Raw genomic sequence first — 5,726 nt, 5'->3', positions numbered from 1 at the left:
AACTAAATCCTTACTATGTGTCCTTTCTACGTCTGGAGATATAGTGGTGGGCAACACAGACACCATTCCTGCCCTCCTAGGATTCATGCTTGTGTGGAGGAGCCAGATAATAACAAATAATCCCTTAAATGTATAATTACATTTTAGGCTGAGTGCAGTGGCTCACACCTGCAATCGTAACACTTTGGGAGGCCAGGTTGGGAGGATTGCTTGAGCCTGAGTTCAAGACCAGCCTGGCAAAAATGCAGCAAGCCTCCATCTTTACAAAAAATTTAAAATAAAATTACAATTTATAGTAGCTGCCTTGAAGGAGGAGGAATTCATAGGGTGCTTGTGGATGAAAAGAGTTCTAGGAAGCTGAGGATGTGAAGGATTCTTCCCTTAGGAAATTGTGCTTGAATTGAAATATTCCTCTTTGGAGCAGGGAGGAAGAAAGGCAGTGGCTGGACCTGGGTTATGGGCAGTAGACAAGAACCAATACACTCAGGTTCTTAAATTTCCCATCTTCAAAAGGGGCAAGAAGAGAATAATCTGTCTTCCAAAGAGGATAAATGTAATGATGAGCCCAAAGTATCTAGTGTAGTGCCCGGTACACAGTTGGTGTCAATTCGTGTGTTGGGGGGATCTGGGCAGAGAGCACAGCCTGGTTAGAGTGTTTCCCTGGTTAGGGAAGCACTGGGCAGCTGCAGGGACCAGCTGAGCGGCATGTTTAACCATGGTGAACATTACCGTTGGCATCGCTCTCTTGTTGAAAACAAAGTGAAATTGGAGAACATGCTGTTGCCTTGAACGAGGCCAAGATGACTAATTATTAGACTCACTTCTGAAAGGTTACCATATACAGGCATGCGATTAGGTGGAAAGGGGAGAGTTTGGAAATCTGATTCATTCTGAAACCCCAATACATGGAACTCATGCGCAGTTTCTGAGCATAATGACTGTGAGTGTTCGGTTTAACTCAGCTGTTGCCACAGGCATGGTGCAAAACAAAATGATTTGCATCAGCTCCTTAGAGTGTCACGGGGCAGCTCATGGTAGCCCTGGGGAGATCTCTGCTAGATGGTGAAGGGTGTGCAACATGGGAGCTGGTGTTGGAGAATTGAGGGGGCCAGACCCCAAATCTGGGATCTGAGTCTGAGGGATGGCTTTGCCGCATGTGGATCATGTGGCTTTGGTTAAAAGCCACCTTCTTTCTTTAAGCCTCAGTTTCCTCATCTGGAAAAAGAAGGGCTAGATCAGATGCTCTTCAAGAACTTCCCTGGTGGTGGTATTCTGTGGCATTCACTGGTGGCGCGACTTTGGATGTCATCTTCCGCTCCTTGGGTTTTTGTTTCCTTTCGAGCATTTTAGAGTTCCCCAGAGTGTTGGCCTATTTTACTCCCCATTTGCTGCCCCCACCATTGGAGTCTAGCGACTCTAAGTCCTCTTCTCCAGACCTCACTGAGAATCACCCTTGTTCCTTGCCCTGTGAGTCAGTGGTTTAATCTGGGGATGCATGAGTTCATAGATCCTGTCTGGAGATGTATAAATCCACTGTGGCCTGATGTGGGGATTCCGAGTCCCTGGGGTCTAATCTGGGGATGCATGTAGTCCAGTACTCACAGACCCAAGGGGCCCTGAAGGCACCTGGACCCCTTCAGGAAGCTCTTCCTGTATCAGGGCTGAATGTGGATTGGGGCTTTCTAAGGGCCACATGCAGTGCCAGGCACTTGGATGTACACGATCTCATATCCTTCTCACATTATTCCCGCCTCTGAGGGGCAGAAGGGCTAAGTAATTCTCCCAAGGCCACACAGGGAACAAGGCACAGAGGTGGCATGTGTGCTCAGGCCTATTTGATTCGAACTGTCGCTGACTTTAGAAAACTGACCCCACCATCTCATTTATTTCTGACAACAACAAATACATCCATTAACAGGTATCAAGCATTAGAGGCTTCATGGCAAAACAGACTGGAGGCCTTGTAGGTAAAGAGGCAGCTTCCAGATTTCTCCACCCAGCCCCCACTTCCTGGCCTGGGACTGGAGGCAGAGAAGTTCCATTGCCCATGTGGCTGTGTGACTTTCCATTTGCCGGTTCCTGTGGTCAGGCTCAGTGTTGTGAGACTTCCTGTGGTCGGACTGAATGATGCAAGAGTGTCGCTGTGTAGGGCTGTGGTCCTCCACAGTCCACTTTATTGGTTGTCTAAGGGCAACTTCAACATGAAATTGAAGAGGCATAGTTTTTGCCCTGAATATTGGTCCTAGACCTAAGCCAGACTCGATCAGATGCCATATGGGGCGTGTCCTCCTGAGCATCCCACATCTCCCGCCTGTCTTGGATGTCTGACATCAAGTATGTAGGTGCTTGTGTCCGGACCTGAACTTCACTGCTAACAGTGGGCTGGGCCACAGGTCAGTTACCCATGTGAGAGATATAGTGCCCTTACTGGTTATTCTTTTTTTTTTTTTTCTTGAGACAGGGTCTAGTTCTGTTGCCCAGGCTGGAGTGCCATCGTGTGATTGCTCTGCCTCCTGGGGTCAAGTGATCTCTCCACCTCAGCCTCCCGAGTAGCTGGAACTACAGGCATGCACCAATGTGCCCAGCTAAGTTTTGCATTTCAGTAGAGATGGGGTTTTACCATGTTGGCCAGGCTGGTCTTGAACTCCTGGCCTCAAGTGATCCACACACCTCAGCTTCCCAAAGTGATGGGATTGCAGTCGTGAGACTCTGCACGTGGCCACCTGACTGGTTATTCTTATCAAAATAAGAACAGAACTGAAATTGAACATAAGCCATCATTAATTACTATCAGTAATGTATTTAAGAATATAATACATAATTTAAGATCACACTTAAATAAATATAAATGGCTTGACACAAGTAGACATTCTTGCTTAACCCTTGACACCCTCTAGGGATGGATCTGAAGACCTCCCAGACATAGGAATAAGATTTTTCAAATTGTTGTTATTATAATTTTTTAGAGACAGGGTCTCACTCTGTTGCCTAGGCTGGAGTGCAGTGGTGTGATCATGGCTCACTCCTGGGCTCCAGAGATCCTCTGTATTCGTCTGTTCTCACACTGCTATAAAGAAATACTTTGAGGGCCAGGTGTGGTGGCTCATGCCTGTAATTTCAGCACTTTGGGAGGTTGAGGGAGGTGGATCATCTGAGGTCAGCAGTTTGAGACTAGCCTGACCAACATGGAGAAACCCCATGTCTACAAAAAATACAAAATTAGTGGGGTGTGGTGGTGCATGCCTGTAATCCCAGCTACTTGGGAGGCTGAGGCAGGAGAATTGTTGGAACCCAGGAGGGTGGAGGTTGCGGTAAGCTGAGGTCATGCCATTGCACTCCAGCCTGCGCAATAAGAGCAAATCTCCATCTCGAAACAAAATAAAACAAAACAAAATAAAACCAAACCTGAGACTGGGTAATTTATAAAGAAAAGAAGTTTAGTTGCCACATGGTTCTGCAGGCTGTACAAATGCTGGCATCTGCTTGGCTTCTGGGGAGTCCTCAGGAAGCTTCCAGTCATGGTGGAAGGTGAAGGAGAAGCACACGCATCGCATGGCCATGGGAAACGGCACTGCTACACACTTTTAAACAGCCAGATCTTACAGTAACTCACTCACTCACTCAGTAAGAATAGCACCAAGGGGATGTTGCTAAACCATTCGTAAAGGACCCCCCTCATGAGCTTCCAGTCACCTCCCACCAGGCCCCACCTCCAGCCCCGGGATCACAATTCAGCATGCTCTTTAGGTGGGGACACAGATCCAAACAACATCCTCCTCCCACCTCAGCCTCTCAAGCAGCGGGGACTGCTGGTGTGTGCCGCCATGCTCAGCCTCAGGTTTTTCAAATTATATCCCAATCAGAGCACCTCTCGCCACTTCTGCTTTGCTACTTTTATTCAAGCCACTAGCCCATGATGTGGGTTATTACAGAAACAGAAGCCTCCTCGCTCTTCTCCAAACTTGCTGGGCCTGTAGGTGATTCTCTGTGCGGTGGGATCTGTGAGAGCTGGAGTCAGATGGCACACTCTGAAGGTTTCCCTTCCACCAGGAGTCAAAGCCAAAGGTCTCACTGGGGCCTCCATGACCTTACTGGGTCTGCCCTGGTCCTTCTCTGAGCTCATCTCCTGCTGCTCTGCTTTTGCTCACCTTGTTCCAGCCTCTCTGGCCTCTGCACTGTGCCTCCAGGCACATTTCTGTGCAGGGACTTTGCACTTGCTTTTCCCTCTACCTGGAGAGCTCTTGCCCCAGATATCCATGAGGCTCCCTCTCTCCCCTCCTTCCCGTTTCTGCTCAATTGTCTCCGTCCCAGAGAGGCTCTTCTTGACCACTCTAAAATATCAGCTTCCCGCAATAAAACATCAACTTCCTTCACTCTTTATTCCTTTTCCTTCTTAATTTTTTCTTGTATCTCCACCTGACATCTATTTGTTGATTCTTTCACCACTAGAATATAAGCTCCATGAAAGTCGCGTCTCTGCTCCTCTTCCTACTACATCCTTAGAGTCAAGCCTAGTGCCTGACCACATCAGTGGCATATCAGTTGAATTGAATGAAGGCTCAATAAAGGAATAAACTGAGGCCGGGCGCGGTGGCTCATGCCTGTAATCTCAGTGCTCTGGGAGGCCAAGGCGGGTGGATCCCCTGAGGTCAGGAGTTCGAGCCCAGCCTGACCAATACGGTGTAAACTTTGTCTCTACTAAAAATACAAAAATTAGCCAGATGTGGTAGCATGTGCCTGTAATCCCAGCTACTTGGTAGGTTGAGACAGGAGAATTGCTTAAACCTGGGAGATGGAGGTTGCAGTGAGCCGAGGTCACACCACTGTGCTCCAGCCCGGGCGATAGAGCAAGACTCCCTCTCAAAAAAACAAACAACAAAGGAATAAAGTGAGCTTTCTGTGGTAAGCATCTTTGCTCAAGGCAGGAGCGCTCCCCGACAGTTTCCTGAGTCACACTTTCCGGTTTCTGCATTGTGTGTACGCTGAAGTCATTCCCACGGTGGATCTGAGCCCCAGGATAATTGGATATCCCTTTTTGGTACGTAGTTCCACATCATCATTTTCTTGGATGCCTTTAATTTTTCTTCACTTCTTCTTCCGTCCTGTCACCAACACGAGCAGTTGGATTTATTTTAGGGCCCTTTCTCACAAAAAGCAAAGTTTCATCACTTTGTGGGAGTAGTTGGGGACACATAGGACCAAGAGAGAGCCGCAGACCCTGCTGAGAGGCCCTGGTGGGGGCTGCCTCCCTCGTGGGCGAAGGGACCGAGCTTCAGCACCTGCACCCGGTTCTGCTGTGCACGACGTGAACTCATCCCTCAGTGAAATAACGATCCCAATCCTAGTCCTTGAGGATAGTTTACAGATGATTCATGTGGAGTTCAAGAATGCCAAGGAATCTTTCGGGTTCATCTGCTCAATCTCTGCTTTCACCTTGATGTCCTCCCGGCTCCATTGTCTCCATCGTATTCTGAAATTCTCTTTGTATACTCCTGGTTCTAGAATCCCAACCCCTGGATTCCTGTCTAAGCCTCATTCTCTCGCTAGGAGGAAAGACCTCTTACCAGATGCTAGGTAATGAGATGGTCGTGTTTGGTCTCCCAGCGTTTTTGTGAGTGAAGGGCTTTTTAGCCTTGTTCTCACCTTGTGGGAAAGTAGACAGTGGGACCACCACCGCAGTTCAGGATTGAAACTCTGAGATTTTTTTTTTTTTTTTTTTTTTTTTT

This window comes from Cebus imitator, unplaced genomic scaffold (assembly GCF_001604975.1).
Source record: "Cebus imitator isolate Cc_AM_T3 unplaced genomic scaffold, Cebus_imitator-1.0 Scaffold141, whole genome shotgun sequence".
In the NCBI taxonomy this organism is placed as follows: Eukaryota; Metazoa; Chordata; class Mammalia; order Primates; family Cebidae; genus Cebus; species Cebus imitator.
Note: the sequence above shows the minus strand (reverse complement) of the source record.